General features: G+C 38.9%; 2 protein-coding genes across 4 annotated transcripts in view; one reads left to right on the forward strand and one right to left on the reverse strand.

Annotated features, from left to right (window-relative positions):
• INPP5D (inositol polyphosphate-5-phosphatase D) overlaps window positions 1-24,572 on the reverse strand; it is a 170,738-nt gene that overhangs the window by 126,414 nt on the left and 19,752 nt on the right. The window lies entirely within an intron of this gene.
• The window catches only part of NGEF (neuronal guanine nucleotide exchange factor), an 89,916-nt gene continuing 71,680 nt past the window's right edge, over window positions 6,337-24,572 (forward strand). The window contains exon 1 of one of the 3 annotated variants that reach the window (XM_070753046.1): window positions 6,337-6,537. The gene's annotated coding sequence lies outside the window, so the exon portion shown is untranslated. Of the gene's footprint in view, window positions 6,538-24,200; window positions 24,314-24,396; window positions 24,451-24,572 lie in introns of those variants that run through there. The other 2 variants (XM_070753047.1, XM_070753048.1) reach the window with 2 other exon arrangements.

Genomic DNA, 24,572 nt, shown 5'->3' on the forward strand with positions numbered 1-24,572 from the left:
ATTAAGAGGGGAAGGGAAGAGGGGAAGTACTGGCATACGCAGTATGAATTTGCATAGCGGCCGCTGATTGGCTAATCCAGTGGTGGGAGAAATAAACTGCTGTCAATGGCTAGCAGATTTCAGGGAAGCTCTTAAAAGCAGCTTCCCTGCAACCTGCCGGCAGTCCCTATTAGTACTAGCTAATAGGCAATAAAAGTGCTGAACTGTTCCTGTGACTCAACTCTTCATTTACGTGCAAATCTAATAGTTACATTTCACTATATCTTTATGGCTGCAAAGAAAATTAAGCAATAACTATAGGACATTGTGTCCATTTTGTCATTCAAAAGGCTTTGCCAAGCTTTCATTTCTACTTATAAGATACAACTTGGACACAACATTTAAAAGTTCCCTGGCCAACATGTCCAAAGCTCTTGGTCAAAGCTCTTCCTTACATAAGATCATATTCTGATGCAGGTAAAATATATTAATAAATTAAGCACATTCTTCACATTGTTAACCTGCATCCATATTTTATGTAGCTAACTGAAAAGATGGAAAATAGCCACTAGTTATCTCATTTCTTTTGAAGCAGATATACTCTCCTACTCTTGATCATTTGTACAGTGGACTGATGCATTTTTTATGAGAACTAATCTGAACAAATCTGAGTTAAATGCTACATCTTTATCTTTTATGCACAAGGAAAAATTCCATTGGGATTAAGTCACTCTACAAACAGGCCAGGCATTGTAAATCATACTGAGACTTTTAAATCATACTGAGATTAAGAGCTCTAAAATGTTTATGTGATGGATGTTTTGAATCAGACAATGAAAACTATTGATAAATATTAACTGTCCCAATTATATTTTTAAAGCATTGTCTTGTAACTTTGTACACACTTGCTTTAATTGATTTTTCTCATCAATCAGAACTGGGCTGAACCAGGAACAACCCACTGCTGTCATGGTGGCTACTGGATGATTTACAGTACTGTATACTTGCACATGTGAATTCATACAGTATACAGACAGTCCTTGATCATTCATCTAGTTACTGTTCAAAATTAGAAGGGCACTGAAAAAGTGAACATGACCCTATTATATAGGTAGTCCTAGGCTTACAACAGTGACTTTTCAAAGTTACAATGGCACTGAAAAAAGTGGCCTATGACTGGTTCTCACACTTATAACCATTGCAGCATCCCAAAAGCCACATGAAATGGCAGCAGAAATGTGCTGGGCCCATAACCCTTGTTAGATTGTTTAGGGAAAAATATATCCACAAAACAACTTTAAGACAGAGTAAGGTGTGAGTAGTGACAGCAATGGACTGTTCAGGCAAATAAACCAATACAGAATATATATATTATACACAAAGTAGAATAATCTCTAAACACTTCACATCACAAATACAATCTCAATATCAAATACAAACCGGATAATATCAGCACACAGCTCTATACGTAGAGTAACTATTAGAAATACTCCCCCAACATGAACTCTGTTAGCTCCCCCTTATGGCCAACAGGCACACTTCTCTTAATGATATATCCCATAAACATATACAGTATTCATAGTTTATATGTATTGTAACCCAACATAGTATCATACATGGTACTGACACAGACACTTGGCAACTGATTCATATTTATGACACTTGCAGTGTCCCAGAGTCTTGTGATCACTTTTTGTGACCTTCTTGTTGTTCGTCTATTGTGTTCAAAGGGGGCCTTGGCATCTAACATGTTGTGGGCTGTCCACAGATGGCTGGTAAGACCTAAACCGGCACGAAATGTTCTGCCACATGTATTCATTAATTTTATTTATATTTCGTATTTCTTAGGCACCCATCTCCCTTGGAGAAAGGCTATTTATTTATGAGGGCTGCAGTGCCCTGGGATCAAGTGATTCCTTATTGTGACCTTCTGATCAGTAAAGCCAATGGAGAATCCAGATTCATTAGCAACTGTGCTGCTAACTTAGCAACTGCCGTGATTCACTTAACAACTGTGGCAAGAAAGGTAATATAATGGGACAAAGCTCACTTAATAACTGTCCCACTTAGCAGCAGGAGTTTTGGGTCAATTGTGGTCATAAGTCACAGACTACGTTGCAGCATCCTGTGGTCACATGATCAAAATTTGGACCCCTGGCAACTGGCAGGTATTTATGGGGTTGCTGTGTCCTGGGGTCATGGACATGACCTTTTGCAACCTTCTGTCAAGCAGTCAATGGGAAAGCCATATTCACAACAACCATGTTACTAACTTCACTTCACTTAACAGCTGTGGCAAGAGAAGTCATAAAATGGGACAAAATTCATTTAACCCCTCTCAGCAGTAGCGACGGCGAAAGAGACCTTGGAGTCTTGGTGGATAATCAACTAAACATGAGCCAACAATGTGCAGCAGCAGCCAAAAAAGCCAATACAATCCTAAGCTGCATCAACAGGGGAATACACTCCAAGACCAGGGAAGTCTTTATACCACTCTACTACGCCCTGGTCAGACCACACCTAGAGTACTGTGTTCAGTTCTGGTCACCACACTTCAAAAAAGACATTGAAACTCTGGAGAAGGTACAGAAAAGAGCAACCAAAATGATCAGGGGTCTAGAAACCAAGACTTACGAAGAGAGACTGCAGGAACTGGGCATGGATAGCCTAGAGAAAAGGAGGGCCAGAGCGGACATGATAGCAGTCTACAGGTATACGAGGGGTTGCCACAGAGAGAAGGGGATCACTTTATTCTCCAGGGCACCGGAGGGCCAGACGAGGAGCAATGGCTGGAAGCTGACCAAGGAGAGATTCAACCTGGAAATAAGGAAGAACTTCCTGACGGTCAGAACGATCAACCAGTGGAACAACCTACCAGCGGACGTTGTGAACTTCAATACTCTGGACATTTTTAAGAGGAAATTGGACTGCCATTTGACTAGGATGCTATAGGCATCCTGCTTAGGACTTGATGACCCGCATGGTCCCTTTCAACTCTAACAATAAATAGATAGATAGATAGATAGATAGATAGATAGATAGATAGATAGATAGATAGATAGATAGATAGATAAGCAAGCAAGCAAAAAAACAAACAAACTGTCTTGAATAACAATGGAAATTTTAGATTTAATTGTCATCATAAGCCGAGGACTATTTGACTAGAGATTTTACAACGGAACTTCATCAAAGACCGCATTAATGGTATATATACTGCATGTTATCCCTTAGAGACAAAAGATAATAAGCCACAAGAGTTCACAGGAACTCTTGGAAGATTATGGACAACATATGTTAATCTCTTTCCCTCCATCCAACCTGCTACCTTTTCAGTAAAAAAAGCAAATTGCCAAATGCTGTAATTAACTATAAATTCTCATTAAGCTAATGAAAAGCTTTCTGCTATAGGCTTGATTCCTCGCTGACTTTATTGAGGTAAACTAAGAATGAGTCATTTGGAAATGGAATGATAAGCAATCCAACAAGTAAGGACAAAATCAAGCTTTTCAACATCCATTAATTTTTATTTGTTACTTTGCTGATTTTAAATTAAGGTGGTTGCAGTGATTCTCTTTTAGTTATAAAATGTAAATTAGATGTGTGGGTGCACTAATAAAAGGATTCAGAAATAATCTGAACAAGAATGTAATGACAGCATATCGAACAATGGAGCATTCATTTGTAATACTGTATTCCATTTGTGGTGTCACTTGTTATGAAAGAGGCCTCAGTAGTTCCCAGGTTTTTTTATTAAAAGAAACAAAACTGGTGAGTGGGTTACGAATATAAAGTACAGTGGTACCTCTACTTAAGAATGCCTGCACTTAAGAACTTTTCTAGATAAGAACCGGGTATTCAATATTTTTTTGCCTATACTTAAGAACCATTTTCTACTTAAGAACCCGAGCCCAGAAAAGTTTCCCAGGAAATTTGAGAGCAGCATGAAGGCCCAGGCCAGTTTCCTGCCATTCCCCCCAGGTTTCTCTCTCTGGCGCAGTGTATGGGAGGCAGCCTCGCGCCGGGTGTATGGGAGGTGCGTGCTCCTCCTCGCCGTCTCAAAGTCCCTCTTTTTTTTTAAGCCTTAAAGTTTAGGATTTTTTTTATTTCCCTCACCTCACCTTCTTCCTTCGGCAGTGACTATCCTCCTCCTCTTCTTCCTCCTCTTCCTCCCACCCAAATTCTGAGCTTTTATTTCTTTCCTAATGGGTTTGCATGCATTATTTGCTTTTATTTTGATTCCTATGGGAGAAATTGCTTCTACTTAAGAACCTTTCTACTTAAGAACCTGGTCACAGAATGAATTAAGTTCTTAAGCAGAGGTACCACTGTATTGGTAATTCTTGAAATAGGCTGATAATGGGACAATAACTTTTTTTAAAAGCATTTTGATCGATAACGCAGCCTATCCTAGTGAAAAATCCTAAATTTTTCTTTCAAAAGTCTTTGCTTTCATATTTGATAAAATATCTGGAGGGGTTTCTTGAATTAACTATACAGTGATCCCTCGATTTTCGCGATCTCGTTCTTCGCGAAACACTATATCGCGATTTTTCCCACCCGATGACGTCACTCTCTTCCTTTCTCATCTTTCTTTCTCTCTCTCTTTCTCTATCTTGCTTCTTCCTCTCTCACACTCTCTTCCTCCCTCTCTCATCTCTTTCTTTCCTTCTCTCTCTTTCTCTATCTCTCCCCCTCTTGCTGGCGGGCGGCGGGCGGGCGGGCGGGCGAGCGGGGGCATCAGCGAGGAAGACCCAGGGAAGGTTCCTTCGGCCGCCCAGCAGCTGATCTGCTCGGCAGCGCAGCAGCAGCGAGGAGCCGAATCGGGGTTTCCCCTTTGCGTGGGCGGCGGGGAAACCCCGATCTTCGTCTGCTCGCTGCTGCTGCGCTGCCGAGCAGATCAGCTGCTGGGCGGCCGAAGGAACCTTCCCTGGGTCTTCCCTGCCACCCACGCAAACTCCACCATCTGCGCATGCGCGGCCATGAAAAAAGGGCGCGCATGCGCAGATGGTGTTTTTACTTCCGCAACCCTACATCGCGAAAAATCGATTATCGCGAGGGGTCTTGGAACGGAACTCTCGCGATAATCGAGGGATCACTGTACATCAAATTTTTGCTTTGACATGTCACGGTAGTGGACATATTTTTGATACATTGATAAAAGTGCCCCAGCAATCCAGCCACTCCTTTAAACATTCTCCATCTTATGATTTTGAGTGAATTTGTCAGTTCCATTCCTCTCTTGCCCAGTTAATAGATATATTTAGTTAACCATGATAGTGCTTATGGTCTAACTTCAGCTTTCCTTTGCAAGGATTGAAGTCAAAGCTACTTTTTCATCACCGTCATAACTGCAAATAATCACTATGTGAGGCAGTTGCTAAGCAAGGTCTACCCGTATTAGAAAAGCAGTCAAATTTCATTATGTTTAATAATAATAATAATAATAATAATAATAATAATGATAATTATTATTATTATTTATTAGATTTGTATGCCGCCCCTCTCTGAAGACTCGGGACGGCTCACAACAGTAATAAAAACAGTATAACACTGGGACAAATCTAATAATAAAAATATATAAAAACCCCAATAATTAAAAACCATACAGCACATACACACCAAACATGAAATATAAAAAGCCTGGGGGAGATATCTTAGTTCCTCCATGCCTTGCGATATAGGTGGGTCTTGAGTAACTTGCGAAAGACAAGGAGGGTGGGGGCCGTTCTAATCTCTGGGGGGAGTTGATTCCAGAGGGCCGGGGCCACCACAGAGAAGGCTCTTCCCCTGGGGCCCACCAAATGACATTGTTTGGTCGACGGGACCCGGAGAAGGCCAACTCTGTGGGACCTTATTGGCCGCTGGGATTTGTACGGTAGAAGGTGGTTCCGGAGGTATTCTGGTCCAATGCCATGTAGGGCTTTATTATTATTATTATTATTTTTATTATTTATTATTTATTGGATTTGTATGCCACCCCTCTCCGGAGACTCAGGGCGGCTTAAAAGTCATTACCAACACTTAATAGCTATATCTCCACTTTGCCTTCATCTTATATAGTATATGTCCTTTTGTGAGGAAGAGGAGTGATTTCAAAATATGATGAATAAATAAAAAATAAAGGGTACGCCTGTAATTCTTTGCAGTCTTCACATGTCAATATAGTGGCTTTAGGTCCTCACCCAGACATTATTTCAATGGCCTGACAAAGCCTGATGACTAAACCCTTAAGTAGTGCAAATGACGCTTAGCATTGTGTTTGCATTCAAATGAATAAAAGGAACCTGTTGCTTTAAATCAGGCTTGCTGTGACTCTGGAAACAAAGTAAACAGTGTCTTGGTAAAACCTTGTTCCAAACACATAAGAGTCTGATGACAGGTGCTCCGACTGAAGGTCATTGCTGTTCTCAAAAAGGATTTTCCCAGTCCAGGCCTCAGAATTTCAGTGTAAGCTCTTTAAATCACTTTAACGAGTGAACAGAATTTGCAACTGTAGGTGGAAAGCTGTTGGTAGAAGATTTGGGCTGAAAGAGGAAACGGCTTAAACAGCAAAACTAGGTAAGTGAAAATTACCTGTCTCTATTGTAGAGAAATGAGAATGGAAGCAAAGACAGCTAGGAAGGATACAAGTCTATAAATTCAGTCTGTGCCAGGGAAAAGAAGCCCGTTCAAGCCCTGGGATTTCCATGTTCTAGTTTTTAATCTTTTCAATATTTATATCTGCTTCTTTTCATTTTTCTCTGACCATAGGATATTTGTTATAACAGAAAAGATTGAAATGGTTGTGTGATGGTTTCTGATTGAGGATGAAGGGAGTCCTCCATCTAGAATAGTCTTTCTCAATTTCAGCAACTTTTAAGTTGTCTAGAATTGGAGCCCAGGTATGTTAAAGTTGATGAGATTGAGAAGAACTGACCTGGCAGGTCTTTTAAAAAGACAACCCCCCCCAAAAAAACCCTCATTTCCCCCCTATTGTGGATCTTTTGTTTGCCCAGACACAAACACACACCCCCAGCCCAACCACTATTCCTAAATCATCTGGCATGCTCTAACTTTATTTATGAGAATACCAAAATGAGAATTCTACTTTTTAAAAGAGTCAGTTTGTGTGTGTGTGTGTAGCGCACATGTGTGTATGCAAATGTGAAAGAAGCATTTTAAAGCAGAATTTCTAGTGTCTGGGAGAGGAGGACAACTTTTATGGAGGAAAAGTAGTTTCTGAAATTGCCTGTAGTAAACACAAATGCGATAGTCAATAGAAGAGCAAAAATGAAAACCTCTAAAATTTATAGTTTCACTGTATATTTCCATTGAATTTGGAACAACCACCCTGAAATCAACAACCCTGTATAAGTCAACATCTTATTTTGAGTAAGCATGCATTCCTGTTATTAAAATATTATTCATTTTAAATTTGGAAGATAGGAATGTATGCATATGTAAATACCGATACATTACTCTGTTAACAGGTTGGGATAAAGGCATACCGAGAACTTATTGCTCTGACAACTCTATGAATAACTTCAGTCCACACCCATTAATGTTCACATAGTTAAATAATCTGAAGTAACACAACTAAAAAGTACTCTGAAACAAAACAGTGAAATGCTAACAACTGCATCCATCTCCACAAGATTAGTTGACAATAGCCGCCCAGAGTCCTTTTGGAGTTGGGCGCGTATAAATTAAATAATATTATATATATTTGTTTTCGTAGATTTTCACGGGTATATGTATGTAGATTGTTCTGAGTTCGGGTTTTACCCCGTGTAATATTTTGAGTGTCTATGCGACGTTTCGGTGAAATCACATTCACCATCATCAGGCTGAAGTTGTTAGCTTCGTGCTGCTTTGAATATAGTTTTTATATATTTATAAAAAGGAGCTGTGACGTTCCTTCAATATACCAGGGTGATCCAACAGAATGAATATATATATCCAGGTGCTGGATCACCCTGGTATATTGAAGGAACGTCACAGCTCCTTTTTATAAATATATATATATATATATATATATATATATATATATATATATATATATATATATTTGTTGCGTTCCTTCCTTTTCATTATCAGCAGAAATATTTATTTATTTATTTGTTTGTTTGTTTGTTTGTTTATTTATTTATTCATTCATTTGTCCAATACACAAATACATAGGAAGAAAAATAGACATGTAGTAATATATATAAGGGTAAAGTGAACTTAGAGGACAGGATATATGAAAGAAAGAAAATATATGTGATAAGTGAGAGAAAGGAAAAACAATTGGACAGGGAACGAAAGGCACACCAGTGCACTTATGTACACCCTTTAATATGTTACACACACACACACACACGCACACGCACACATATGTTTGTTTCCTATCAAATTTCTTCCTTTTCACTTATCAGCAAAAATATGTAACCATGTGTGTGTGTGTGTGTGTGTGTGTGTGTGTGTGTGTGTGTGTGTGTTTGTTTGTGGTCACTCATGCTTTAGTCATTTTGGTCACTTCCCAGTGGGACTATTTCCACACTCTCCATATAGGGCTAAATACCATCCATATATTAAAATGCAATAGCTCATGCGGTGTTGGGCACCCCCTGGTTTGTGCATATTGCCCAGCTGTTGCACAAATATTAGTTTCTTCCCAGGTGCAATTCAGGGTGCTGGTTATCATCTTTAAAGCCCTTCATGGCATGGGGCTAGGTTATTTGTGGAATCATCCTTGAGGATCTCTGCCTGTTGCACCAGGTTGCAGAGGGCAGGCCTATTCCATGTCCCTCAAATATTGCCTTCTAATGAGATCAAGCAAGTGTGCTTTTCTGCAGCACTTCGTGCTCCATGGAATACACTTCCTTCTGGTCCAGAGATCCCCAAATTTTCATCCTTCTGGAATGCTGGGAAAAAAACTAGCTCTTCTCCCCAAACATTGGGAAACAGTGAGGTTAAGTTAATGGATTATATATAATATTAATACAGTGATACCTCATCTTACAAACGCCTCGTCATACAAACTTTTCGAGATACAAACCTGGGGTTTAAGATTTTTGTGCCTCTTCTTACAAACTATTTTCACCTTACAAACCCACCGCTGCCGCTGGGATGCCCCACCTCCAGACTTCCATTGCCAGCGAAGCACCCGTTTTTGCACTGCTGGGATTCCCCTGAGGCTCCCCTCCATGGGAAACCACACCTCCGGACTTCTGTATTTTTGTGATGCTACAGGGAAATCCCAGAAGGGGAATCCCAGCAGCTGGCAACAGAAGTCCAGAGGTGGGGTTTCCCAGCAAGCGGAGCCTCAGTGAAATCGCAGCACCGCAAAAACACAGAGGTCCGGAGGTGGGGTTTTGAGGACTTGAGGTGTTTTTGTGATGCTGCAATTTCACTGATGCTCCCTTCGCTGGGAAACCCCACCTCCGGACTTCAGTTGCCAGCAAAGCACTTGTTTTTGCGATGCTGGGATTCCCATGCAGTATCGCAAAAACACAGAAGTCCGGAGGTGGGGTTTCCCATGGAGAGGAGCCTCAGGGGAATCCCAGCAGTGCAAAAACGGGCGCTTTGGTTGGCAAAAGGGGTGAATTTTGGGCTTGCACGCATTATTCGCTTTTCCATTGATTCCTATGGGAAACATTGTTTCATCTTACAAACTTTTCACCTTAAGAACCTCGTCCCGGAACCAATTAAGTTTGTAAGACAAGGTATCACTGTACATTGAAAAGCTTTGGTTGAGGCACCATGTTCTGCTTTTATTTTGTTTTTTTTCACGGTGGGATTATTGTTGGGAGTGTTCCAAAGTTGTGGAAATGAAGATTGGATAGCCATATAAATAAATATCCTATTAATTACAGTACATGTTATACATGAAACTGAGACAGAACGTTTTTAAAAATGTGTTTTTCCTTGGAGCTCAGCCAATTCGCTGTCTTCATGTTTGCTAGAATGCTTTTGAAATGAACGTGTTTAGACTTGCTTTTAAGAGACACGATGACGCTATCGTGCAGAAACCTAAAGAAGTGGGTAACATAGCCAGCTCTCTCCTCTTTCTCACCCATATTTTTCCATCTTATACAGCAAGGCTCATAACAAATTGTAATGATGTCACATGACGAGACATGCGCATCATCTAACAGTTGCAGTTGTGTACTTGCCTCATATACATAAATCACAGTGTGCATGATGATGTCATTCTGCACATGTCATCAGTTGCCCCTACCATGCCCTCCACAGATGCCCATAGTCTTACATAGTTCTTTATGTTTGTAGCATCTTCTAATCCATTACTATTTTGTCCCGCTCTCACACATCACTTTCTCCTACATCTCTTTCTGTCTCCCCAGTTTCATCTGTGCTTGATATTTATGAGCCTAGTTCATTGCTACAGGTCATCCTAGGATAGTAAATTTGTTCAGATGCTACAATAAAACTGTCTCCTTGGCTGAAAGTGTTGGATGACTATCTGTCAGAGATGATGTAATAATGTACAGTAGTCCCTCACCTATCGCTGGTGTTACGTTCCAGACCCGGCCGCAATAGGTGAAATCCGCGATGGGGAATTTATCGACTGATAGTACTTATTTAAGTATTTATATTGTAATTGGTAAGTTTTCATTGTTTTAAGTGTTTATAAACCCTTCCCACACAGTATTTATTTTAGATACAGTATTTAAATACAGTATTTACAATTTTAGATTTTTTTATTTTTTTAAAAAAATCTGCCGATCGAGTTCGGCGGGCTGTTTAAATCTGCAGATCGACTTCCTCAGAAACCCGCGATGAAGTGAAGCCGCAGTAGGTGAAGCGCGGTATAGCGAGGGACTACTGTATATGTCTTCTGCGCAGAAGATTGAACTAATTTTCAATATCCCTAGCAATTCCGCAACTCAATATGCAGAACAGCAAACAACCCTATCCTTCCCAAGTTGCACTAGTGACATCACTGAAGTTCTGATCTCTATACTCATAGTAGAGCTGTCCAAACAAGAGGGTTTTTGTATATATAAAAAGGTTTCCACATGAGCTGCCCTTTCATAATTTAAAGTTTTATTACATTACCTGGTCATGTGAACTTGTGTTCAGTTTCATAGAGTAGGGAGAGCAAAGCATTCAGTGTTATTCCCGATTAAAATTTTTAATGGCTTAGAACTTTAGTTACAGAGGCTGTAACTCCTGTAGCATGAGTCAGGCTGCTATAAGATCACTTGAGGAACTACTATTATGCAAACTTCAAGTGAATAATAAACTTCTGATTTCCCCCCCTGACGACTTCCTGTTGAAAAATGCACCCTCTAGAGTTGATTCCAAGGATCAAGACCAACCTATAATCCTTCCTTCCTTCTTTCCTTCTTCCCTTCCTTCCTTCCCTCCCTCTTTCCCTCCCCCCCTCCTTCCTCCCTAATAAAAAGTAAGGTGTTTCTAAGAGATTTTCTGTACAGTATTCTATAAATAGGCTATTGCTGCTTTTACCAATAAGTCAAAGACTAATGAAATAAAAACAAGGCAGAATTTGGATATGAACTTTTTTGTGCTGAAGTTGGGCTCTATTCATTTTGACTTTAAGAAAAATGTTAGTCTGATACTGACATGTTTGTTGTATTTATATAATAGAATAAGCTTTGGCAGATCTCTGACCTATAACTGAATAATACAGGAGGAATTGTTTGATGTAGGGAGGCAATCAGAATGATAGTAATACCTCGTCTTACAAACGCCTCATCATACAAACTTTTCGAGATACAAACCTGGGGTTTAAGGTTTTTTCCCCTCTTCTTACAAACTATTTTCACCCTACAAACCCACCCCCGCCGCTGGGATGCCCCACCTCCGGACTTCCGTTGCCAGCGAAGCACCTGTTTTTGCACTGCTGGGATTCCCCTGAGGCTCCCTCCCATGGGAAACCCCACCTTCGGACTTCCGTGTTTTTGTGATGCTGCAGGGGAATCCCAGCAGCGGAATCCCAGCAGTGCAAAAACGGGCACTTTGCTGGCAACGGAAGTCCGGAGGTGGGGTTTCTCAGTGAGGGGAGCCTCAGTGAAATCAAAGCATCGCAAAAACACAGAGGTCCGGAGGTGGGGTTTTGAGGACTTTGGTGTTTTTGCGATGCTGCGATTTTACTGATGCTCCCTTCGCTGGGAAACCCCACCTCTGGACTTCCGTTGCCAGCGAAGTGCTCGTTTTTGCGCTGCTGGTATTCCCCTGCAGCATTGCAAAAACACAGAAGTCGGGAGGTGGGGTTTCCCATGGAGGGGAGCTTCAGGGAATCCCAGCAGCGCAAAAACGGGTGCTTCAGCTGGCAAAAGGGGTGAATTTTGGGCTTGCACGCATTAATCGTTTTTCCATTGATTCCTATAGGAAACATTGTTTCGTCTTACAAACTTTTCACTTTAAGAACCTTGTCCCGGAACCAATTAAGTTTGTAAGACAAGGTATCACTGTAATTGTATTTAGTAGATGGAAAAGAAAGAAAAATGTTATACTTTATTTCATCTAAGGGTCAACAAGTGAGTCTGGATGCTACAGCTGACTCCATTCTCCAAGTTCATCATTCTGTCCTGAAATATCATCTGCTGATTAGACAGGGAAAGAAGTATCACTTCATAGCCAGGAGCAATGCCCTTCCTCTAGTGTAGAATATTTTTTTCTCATCATTCCTATCACCCATTTCCTCCCACTTATGACTGTATGACTGTAACTTATTGCTTGTATCCTTAAGATTTTTTATTAATATTGATTGTTTCTTCATTGCTTATTTGACCCCATGACAATCATTAAGTGTTGCACCTCATGATTCTTGACAAATGTATCTTTTCTTTTATGTATACTGAGAGCATGTACACCAAGACAAATTCCTTGTGTGTCCAATCACACTTGGCCAATAAAGAATTATATTCATTTCTTTCTTTGATATTGCTAAATCTATTTGAAAAAATTATTGGTCCAGAGGAATACTGTCGATATAACTTACTTGCACTTCAGTAAGGCATTTGTTAAAGTAGCCCATAACCCATTACTAGAAAAAGTAGAAAAATTTGGGTTAGACAGCATCACCACCAGATGGATTCATAACTGGCTGACCAACTACACTCAACGAGTAGTCCTCAATGGAACTGCATCTACATGGAAGAAGTATGTAGTGGAGTACCGCAAGGCTCTGTTTTAGGCCCAGTACTTTTCAACATCTTCATCAACATCTTGAATGAGGGGACAGATGGGGAACTCATCAATTTTGCAAATGATACCAAACTGGGAGGAATAGCCAACACTCCAGAAGATAGGCTCAAGATACAGAATGATCTTGACAGGCTTGAATATTGGGCACTAATTAACAAAATAAAATTCAATGGTGAATAAAGTAAGGTTCTACATTTAGGCAAGAAAAACAAAATGTACAGGTACACTATATGTTGTACCTTGCTCAATAGTAGTAACTGTGAGAGGGACCTTGGAATCGTAGTGGATAACCATTTAAATATGAGCCAGCAGTGAAACAGCTGCCAAAAAACCCAGCACAGTTCTATGCTGCATAAAGAGAGGGATAGAATCAGGATTACATAAAGTGTTAATACGATTTCATAATGCCTTGGTAAGGCCACACTTGGAATACTGCATTCAGTTTTGGTCACTGCAATGTAAAAATGATGTTGAGACTCTGGAAAGAGTGCAGAGAAGAACAACAAAGATGATTATGGGACTGGAGGCTAAAATATGAAGAATGGTTGCAGAAACTAGGTATGGCTAGTTTAACCAAAAGAAGGTCTAGGAGAGACATGATAGCAGTATTCTAATATCTCAGGGGTTGCCACAAAGAAGAGGGAGTCAGGCTATTCTCCAAAGCACTTAATGGTAGGGCAAGAAGCAATGGGTGGAAACTGATCAAAGAGAGAAGCAACATAGACCTAAGGAAAAAATTCCTGACAGTTAGATCAATTAATCAGTGGAACAACGTGCCTTCAGAAGTTGTAAATGACCCAACACTGGAAGTTTTTAAGAAGATGTTGGATAACCATTTGTCTGAAGTAGTGTAGTGTTTCCTGCCTAAGCAGGAGGTTGGACTAGAAGACTTCCAAAGTCCCTTTCAAATATGTTATTCTGTTCTGTTTCATATTGCCAAACAGCTATTTGTAGTAGTTTAGAAGTAAACAAATTCACTTAAGATGATTGCCTAAATATATATATCCCATTTGAGAGAAAAAAACATCTAAAGAAAACAAAATACATTCACGAACTTAGTTGAACTAAACCAATCTTCCCCAAACTCGGTTGCAGAAATCAAATCTCCAAATGTTTAAACGTAGCGATGCTGGCTGAGGAATTTTGGGAGTTAAGGCTAAGTTAAATCTTGTGAGTATTTAAATGGGGTAGAATTTTCCTAGAATCTCTTTGAATGCCGCAATTGTACAACATTGATGTAGTCAGTCTGCATTGCTGTCTGCATGGGACTGTGGCCCTAGTAAAGTAGAAATGCCATCCCACAAGACTCTATTAAAAGTTAAAAATTAAGGAGGTTTGTTATTTATGTACATTAAGTGCATTATATGTATTTATATACAGTCCAAGACAATTCCTCGCAAAAGTTTCCCTCGAGCAGAGATGGGGAACTAGGGTCCTTTTACGATCTATGAACGTCAATTCCCAGACCTATGCTGATTCAGGAATTCCTGGAGCTGAAGTTTACAGATCATAAAAGGGCCATAGATCCACATCCCTGACCTAGAGGATACCATGAGAATGGTATCCAAACCAAACCAAACCAAACCAAACCATTGCTTGGGGAATAAGCTCAATACATAAAGTTGGTAGTTTGCCAGGCTCTAGAAATACAGGGAATGCACATAGGTCAAGATCAGGTGATATCAAAGTTACCAGATTCAGTAGAAAAACCATGTAAAATATATTTCTGTTACAGTTCATCAACTGGCTTTTAAATCAGTAACATTGCTAATCTCATAACTCCTCGAAAGAGTTAATGTCACTTGCTCAAGATCATGGAGTGAGTAACACTGCAGAACTAAGTATGAGCTTAGAGTTCTATTGTTTATAAAATTCTGGCTTATTGAGTACAAATCACATTGCAAAAGATGGTAAGAGAAATAAAATAATTTTAAAAATTATAGACTGAATTCCTATATTACAGGCCCTGCATATAATTCTAATGCTAGTTAGCAGCAAATAGTTTTCTGTCTTTTTATTACTTTCTAGCATTTTCCCAAACTTCCGTACCCCTCATCAGGTAGTCCTACTGTTTCTTGTGTCTCTAATTATATTTACCCAATGTGTCCACCTGCAGGAACTTGATATTGCTCATTGAATTTGCTATGAGATTGGTAATTGTATATATACCAATCCAAGTGTGAATATGGCATCCTTGAATGTTAATGGAGCATTTGGGGAGAACAAAAAACCAGAAATTAGAAGGGCAGTTTTAAGCTAACAACACTGAGCAATTAGTTCCTGATTGTAAGTAAGAGGAAGGAACCTGAAATTGCTAGTACATGTTTTATGCAACTGAAAATCTAGCTGTTTTTTTTCCTTTTCCCTGTCATCAGGGTGTGGACAGGGTGATAGGTAACATAACAATTCATACTTTGAATTCTTGTAGACATTTCCTGAAGTCTCCGTCAAAGTAAGAAGAAAAAATATGCCCAGGTATAGCTTGAGGAATAAGGATGAAAAGAATTAAAATAATGACAAACACTTTTTAAATTTGAAAACATACATATGGCCTGTCCCTTTTAGAAAATAATGCTATATTTATTGAACGATTAGACTGAAAAAGACACTAGGAGAAGGGAAACTCTGACTGCAAACCTCCACTGCCTTGTGGCTATCTATATCCATCATTGGAAAAGGCTTCAGGAGTAAACCTTGAAGCAAAATCCAAAGCCATAGTCCCGGAAGCAGTTCATGATGTGTACCATAGTTCCCTCTAAGCTGAGCAGTGAGCAATCGCTCACTTAAAAATCATCATCAACTCAGAGTTTTCCAAACCTGCCCAGAAGCCGAGAGGGAAGGAGAGAGAGAGGAAGAGAGGAAGAGATAGAAACAGATAGGAAAAAGAGAGGAAGGAAAAGAGAAAGAAAAAGAATGGGAGTAAGGAAGAGAGAAAGAAAATCAAAATCTAGTTTGAAACTAGCTCAACTATTTAAGTGGCATTTTGATATTGATAGAGTTGCCCTATTATGAGCTCACTGTTATAGACACACAGTACAGTATTTTATTTTGAAATTCTCTGAGGCAAAACGGTGGGTTTTTTTTATTTGTTTGTTTGTTTGTTTGTTTATTTATTTATTATTTCTGTGCCGCCCAGTCCCGAAGGGACTGCCGCTCAGACACTATACTTTTCCGCCCACCCCAAAAAAAATTAGAGGGAACACTGATGTGTACAGCCATGTTTTGATAACTCCTGTGACGTAACTGGAACCAATTGTATTGGCCTTTGCCATTCCACTGAATTATTTCGGAGACATGGAGAGGGGTGGGATCTGTTACTTGGGTAACAGTCTATCCTCCGTATTAGCCTACCTAGGCTTTGTGGTCTGGGGAGTCCAGAGCATGATACCATGGTCTTTCGAGACCTAAGGATGCCAATTGTAGATTGAAAAAAATATGTGGACATGAAAAAAGAGGAGGATAATTTTGCTTCTTATTTTAATGCAAAACATTTGCATTTCTCCAAACTATGAGAGGCAATTAATTGATCCAAGTATGAATACAAAAAAATTATGAAGTAGAAATATTGTGTAAAATACAACCACAAATAATTAAGTACAGTATATGAAAAAGGTTGTAAATAGATTATCTAAATTTTGTGCACTTTGAAGTATGTTATGATTAACTATAAAAGTTTATAAAAGAACACTGCTGGGAACCAGAATGGAATAGCCAAGAATAAATACTTATCTCTTTATGCCAGAGTGATTAGTTTAATAGTCCAAGGAATGTTAAAGATGCATCGTACTTTGATCTCAATAAATTGTACGATAAATTATGATACAACAACCTCATTGACAACATGGATAAGTATAAATTAAATGGCATTGCAGTTCAGAACATTTGCAACTGATTCAACATCTGTAATCAAAAGTAGCTTAAGCATAGTTTTAAAGCAGCTTGGAACAAGAATTGAGAAGGAACCCCAGGGCTCAATCCTTCATCCTGGGCTATTTAGCATTGTTATAAAGAATTTATGGAACGAAGGAATGTAGGAATGTCCACCAGATTTCCAAGTGACAGCAAGCTAAGGGAATATCTTAGAGGACAAAAAACATTATTCAAAATTACCTTAATAGGCTTGTGACAAGATTAAGGACCTATATGTCAATAGGAAAGATCTAATAAATTATAAGATTGGGGAGATTTGCCTTGAAGATGTGTGTGAAATCTACATGTACTAAATTGTCAAGTACAAACAACCAGATACACATGCACAGGAGTCTTCTCAGACTAATAGTTTACACTTGTGTAAAACTAGCTAAAGATCAATAGCATTCAAGAGAGGGTTGAACTTTGTCTTTCTGTGACTATGTAGAGATTCCAAACTGATGCTTTGCTTGATTCCTTCCCTGGCTGTGCCAGTGTCTCCTACATAAATGGACCTGTAAGTAGCAAGTGTGTTACAATGTTGTCAGAGACTCTATTATGTTATGTGTATCCATGTGACATTGCAGTACAAGTACAAAAAGGCAGGTGGCACTATGATGTACATTTCATCCTTTTGTTGCCATAATAAATAAATATGGATATCTATACATATACTTTAAGGTTATTTGTCAGCTCTGGGGGAAGCAAGTCTATTTCAAACGCTGCCTATAGAAATGTTGTGGTTCAATTATTGCAGGCCAAGATTACATTGACTTGTTAAGTTGTCAGACTTAACAAGCCCATGTAATCTTGTCCTGCAATAATTGAACCAACAAATTTCTATATGCAGAGTTTGAGATAGACTTGCTTCCTCCAGAGCTGAAAAATAACATTACAGTATATGAAAGACTGTACTTAACTGTACTATTGTCAGGCATTTATCTATGTCTGCGCCTAACAAATCTCTCAGTGAAGACTGTGACCCTCATTTTTGTACAATTTATGTATTTTCACCTAAACAGTAAGAGATTCCACATGAGTTGTTGACAAGGCAGCAAATGTATCAGTACACAGATGCACAGCTATTGGTTTACAGTTCATTTTTGAGAATGAAACTCCATTTATTTCACTGCTAGCACCATGGAGACAACATAGATTATAAATAGAAAGAGACCCAGAATATACTGACACTTAAAATCTAGACGAGGATCTGAACTAACAAACTATCTTGGCTGTAACATCTAGCTTGCATCAAAATCAGGTCAGACTCACTTAAGAACTGTTTTGTTTAGCAATGAAACATCTGGTCTCAGTTGTAGTTGTGAATGGAGGACTACTTGCATGGGAACCACCAATCAATATTCACTTTTAATGGCTTAGCAACTGTAAGTTTAATAAAGAAATTTCTGAGGTTCAGATATTGTAATGGCTCTTCTTGACATGTCCTTTGATGAGGCAGAGGTACCTAGGGAAAATAATAATAATAATAATAATATTGACTGGACCTTCTGTTTTTCCTTTGAAGACGTTTCGCTTCTCATCAAATGAGGTTCTTCAGCTCTCTTTGAAGAAGCTTCTTGGATGAGAAGCAAAACACCTTAAAAGAAAAACCAGAAAGTCCAATTGCCTCTTGAAAAAGCACATTTGGGACAACCATGACCTGGATGACTCAGAATCTCCATAGACAGTCTTCATGTGAATTATTCAGGTAATGGTGCAACCAATGACTCCATTCTGACTGAGGAAATTACTACAAGCCCCCAGGGTGCCTTGCTTAGCTCTATGATAGCCTCTCCAAGTGTAAAATTCAGGCATTCCATCCTAAGAAGAAGGGTGTGATAAAGATTTAATTCCAGAAAGCAGAACTTTGTAGATCTCAGAGATTTGCCAGGAAGCAAGTCTACAGAAGAGCCAGTGTTGAAGAGTAAGCTTCCCCAGTCATGTATGGAGTAGAGATACAGCATGGATGATTTTTTGCCCTTTCTCCCTAAGAATGTTTCCTGTTTTGATCTATGCCAAATTTGTCGACAATAATAATCAAATTATAGACCCACTGGTGATGTCACAAAGACATAAAGCCCTTCATGGCAACGGACCAGAATATCTCCGAGACCGCCTTCTGCTGCACGAATCCCAGTGACCGGTTAGGTTCCACAGAGTTGGCCTTCTCCATGTCTCGTCGACGAAACAATGTCGTCTGGCGGGACCCAGGGGAAGAGCCTTCTCTGTGGTGGCCCCGACCCTCTGGAATCAACTCCCCCCAGAGATTAGGATTGCCCCCACCCTCCTTGCCTTTCAAAAACTCCTTAAAACCCACCTTTGTCATCAGGCATGGGGAAATTGATTCCCCTAGACCGTTTTATGTATGGTTTGTATGAGATGTATGACTGCTTTTTATATTAAGGGTTTTTAAACTGTTTTAACTATTGGATTTGTATTGTTTTGTTGTTGTGAGCCGCTCCGAGTCTCCGGAGAGGGGCGGCATACAAATCTAATAAATAATATTAATAAATAATAAAGACGTCACAGAACCGGTTCATTCGGTGCCACCGCCAATTTTTATTGGAGGGGGGATTTTAAAATTTTATTTTATCTTCTGAGCATGCACAAATTTCTGACACTGTGCTTGCTTTGCCATCCTGTTTCTGGCTTTTTTTTAAAAAAAAAATTCAGACTTTTTGGCACTGCGCATGCGCAGGTGCGCATCCATGCGGTGTAGCCATGTAGCACGGGAGGAAGTGATCCAGCAGCAAGGTAAGTTAGAACCCACCCCTGATTAATAGGAACATAAAATGCAGCTTTTGGGACATGGTCTTCCATGGAGAAGCATGTGGAGCCAATGTACATAGAAGTGGTGCACCTAATTCAATGGCCCCCAACTTTTGAGCACCAGCAACCAGTTCCATTGAGAAAGGATTTTCAGCAGACTGGAGGTGTGTGTGGTTTTGCCTGCTGCCTGCATCCTCTGGTTGGGCCTTTACTTATTTGCACAGATTAGTTGCTGGCATGTCACAGACCGGTACTGGTCCATGGACTGGGGATTGGGGATCCTTGACCTAATTGATATCTGTCTTACTACTAAGTGTACAAATATCATTTCTTTAGGGCTTCAGGGACCAAATGTGTATCTTTGGGGAAGGAAATAACAAAGCAAATAGCATGTATTATGCTACCCTGGACAGCATAGCGAAATAACCAGGAGCCTGTGCCTGATTTTGAAAATATTGGCAGGCTTGACCTATTCCTTAGTATTCTTATCAGTACTGTAAGTAGTGAAAAGCTCCACCCAGATAACATTTCTAACTACTCCTCTTGGGAGGAAAGAATAATTATTTATCAACTAAATATCCATATAATTTAAGAGATATGGGGATCACACAGAATTGTGACATTGCATGTAAGATAGATGTATTTCTGTTTAACAGGTATTAATTGTTTAAAATTAAAAACAGTTAAACACAGAATGCCATTTGAATAATTGGCCATCCAGAGTCACATTTTAAGATGGGCAATTATAGAAACCTGATTGATCAATCAACCAATAAATGTTCTACCAAGTAGAGTCCCATTCTCTCCCTTACCTTACTTTCCACCATGCATAATTCACTTGAGGCTGAATATACTTATAAAGTTCTCAACTTTCATTTCAACAGTCCATTTAGAGATCATCTGAAGTTACAACAGCACTGAAAAGAGTGACTTATGATCGTATTTCATACTTGTGTGTGTTGCAACATCATTTGGTTTGGTTTGGTTTGGTTTGGTTTGGTTTGGTTTGGTTTGGTTTGGTTTGATTTGATTTGATTTGATTTGATTTGATTTGATTTGATTTGATTTGATTTGAATGCCGCTCCTCTCCGGAGACTCGGAGCGGCTTACAAAAACAATACATACTACAAATCTAATGGTTAAAAAAGACAGTTTAAAACCCTTATTATAAAAACAGTCATGCATTCCAAACATGTGATCAAAATTAAGTTGCTTGGCAACTGACTCATATTTATGATGGTCGCAAGATCACTTTTTCAGATCTTCTGACAAGCAAACTCAATGGGTAAACCAGATTCACTTAACAATGGTGTCGCTAACTTATTAACCGCAGTGGTTCACTTAACAACTATACCAGGAAATGTCATAAAATGGGGCAAAACTCACTTAACAACTGTTTAGATTAGCAACATAAATTTCGAGCTCAATCATGGTTGTAAGTTGAGGAATATATATATACTGTAGGGGTCTTTGAATGCTGGATGTCGTTGGCACTCTGAGGGTCTCCCTTCCCCACCTTTTAACTATTAATCTGAAGAAAATGAAACCAATCAAGCATTACTGACCATTCCAGAGAAAGAGAGACACTCAAAATATTTTTTTTTTTTAAATATTTAAATATTTTAAATTTGTCTGATTGCTTATGATTTGTTTTTACATGTTGTGAGCCGCCCCGAGTCTTCGGAGAGGGGCGGCATACAAATCTAAGTAATAAAATAATAATAAAATAAATAAATTTCATCCCTGTGTTACTAAAGGTTAAAAATATACCCCTGATACATTTGGATTCATTCTCAAGAAAATTTATGTTTAGCGCTGAAGCAGGGTATCTAGACTCCTTTTTCCTATATTTATTCTGTGAATTTAATATTTTATTTTAATTGAGTAATCTCTGTAGAGGATCTTGGGTTTTGCCTTGCAAGAAAAGGGGAATTGCTGCTACCAAAGCAATGATCAGACAACAACAGGATGAACCCATGCCAAGAAACAAACTGCCTCAGGGAGACCTCTCTCTGATTCACAGAGGGAGGAGGGCAGTTCATTCAGATTTGCAAGATGCTGGTACAATTGCTGTTTCTATCTACTTTCTTACTCTATCTACCTACCTACCTACCTATTAGCTATCTTCCTATCTACCTACCTACCTACCTATTATCTACCTACCTACCTACCTATCTATCTACCTACCTACCCATCTATCTACCTATTATCTACCTACCTACCTACCTACCTGCCTATCTATTATCTATCTATCTATCTATCTATCTATCTATCTATCTACCTACCTACCTATTATCTACCTACCTACCTATTATCTACCTACCTACCTATTATCTACATATTTACCTACCTACCTACCTGCCTATCTATTAGCTATCTATCTATCTATCTACCTATCTACCTACCTACCTATTATCTACCTACCTACCTATTATCTACATATTTACCTACCTACCTACCTGCCTATCTATTAGCTATCTATCTATCTACCTATCTACCTACCTACCTATTATCTACCTACCTACCTGCCTATCTATTAGCTACCTACCTACCTATCCACCTACCTACCTACCTATTATCTATCTACCTACCTACCTGCCTATCTATTAGCTACCTACCTATCTATCTACCTACCTGCCTACCTACCTATCTATATATCTACCTACCTATCTACCTATATACATACCTATCTGTCTATCTACCTACCTACCTACCTATTATCTATCTATCTTGATTTCTTAGTGTGGTCTATCTTAAGGACTGACAGACATAGTACAGTCCCATTCTAGATGTACATTGAGGGCACTTGGGGGGAGGGGTCAGCCCAATTTATGTCAACATGATTTTTTTTTATTCCAGAATGGGAAGAAATATGGCAAAGTATCCCTGAAGATACTTTGCTTTATTTGCAAAGTATTTAGATGAAATAATACAAATAATACAATCTCCTTGGTTTGTAATCAGGCAGCAAAATCAACCTTAATTTGAACTGAGTTTTGAAGTTTTGGTTTATGCTAACTATGGTTTAGCATAGTATGTGCTTTGACAAATTGTGTTTAGCTCTCTGTCTCTAGAAGCAATTCCATTAGCAATAGGAGGGACCTTATGAGTTCTGAGAGGATAGCACTCCATATATTGTCATATAGAATAGAATACAATAGAATAGAATAGAATAGAATGGAATAGAATTCTTTATTGGCCAAGTGTGATTGGACACACAAGGAATTTGTCTTGGTGCATATGCTTTCAGCGTACATAAAAGAAAAAGATACATTTGTCAAGAATCATGTGGTACAACACTTAATGATTGTCATAGGGGTCAAATAAGCAATGAAGAAACAATCAATATTAATAAAAATCTTAGGATACAAGCAACAAGTGACAGTCATACAGTCCTAAGTGGGAGGAAAAGGATGATAGGAAAGATGACAAAAATTAGTAGAAATAGAAGTGCAGATTTAATAAAAAGTCAGACAGTGTTGAGGGGATTATTTGTTTAGTAGAGTGATGGCATTCAGGAAAAAACTGTTCTTGTGTCTAGTTGTCTTGGTGTGCAGTGCTCTGTAGGGACGTTTTGAGGGTAGGAGTTGAAACAGTTTATGTCCAGGATGTGAGGGGTCAGTAAAGATTTTCCCCGCCCTCTTTTTGACTTGTGCAGTATACAGGTCCTCAATGGAAGGCAGGTTGGCAGCAATTGTTTTTTCTGCAGTTCTATATATTTGAAATCCCAAACCATATTATCTAGAAATTATATTATATAAATAATATTTATATTAAATAAAAATATATTATATAAAAATTAGCTATAATTAATTCAATTAGTACTTGATGCAATATTGTGATATAAATAGCAAACAGATTAATAAATAAAATATGGCATTAATGGTTAATGCATACTGTAAGAATACTGTATCTGGAAGTAAAGGCTTTAAAACAAATAGTCTTTTTAATCATTGATATTGGAATTTTACAATTATTGCTACTAACTATTTTGGTTAATTAGAAAAGGGTAGGGTTACCAGATATCTGAACCGGCAAAAGGAGATACTGAAAACTGGAAAGGAAGACAAACTGAGATGAAGAAGACACTGTTTAGCTTTCTTGGCATCTGTGATAAATACTACAGTATAAAACTGTTCCAAAAGTACTTAGACCTACATGGGATTATATTTTCCAACATCAGAAAGACTGGTTTTTCAATGGCAGGAATGTGCTGGAGGGTTAGGAGACAAATGTCTTTAGCCAGTAACTGATTAAGGTTTAGTCAATTTCAGGTAGCAGAACAGGCTGGGAAAGGAAGGGTAGAAATCATCTTATTAAGGTCACAACAGGGAGCTTGTTAACTTGCCTTAGCCCTTATTACAGAAGTGCTATTTAGAAGAAAAGCTGCTCATGAAGAGATACTCAAACCCTGGACAATATTTGATTTTAAGACTATGCCTACTGGACAGAGGACATAAGGATAAAAAAGAGGATATGTTCCCCTTTTACTGGACTTCTGGTAACTTCCCCATTACTTAGGCTGACCTATTGCACTAGTACATTGTATGTCATCTAACCTTGCTGAAGGAAGAGAGGCACATGGAATAAGAGATGAATGATGGAGAAACAAAATTTTGGTTCAGGATTTTAAATCTGGTTACCTGATTTTTTTTCCTTCTATTTCCAGCCTCTGTTTAGCTTATTGTTAAAGATAATCCTAGATAAGAAATGTGTTTCTTTAAGGACCTTGTATTTGAATATTGTAAAACATTATTTGT

The sequence above is a fragment of the Erythrolamprus reginae genome, chromosome 5 (assembly GCF_031021105.1).
Source record: "Erythrolamprus reginae isolate rEryReg1 chromosome 5, rEryReg1.hap1, whole genome shotgun sequence".
In the NCBI taxonomy this organism is placed as follows: Eukaryota; Metazoa; Chordata; class Lepidosauria; order Squamata; family Dipsadidae; genus Erythrolamprus; species Erythrolamprus reginae.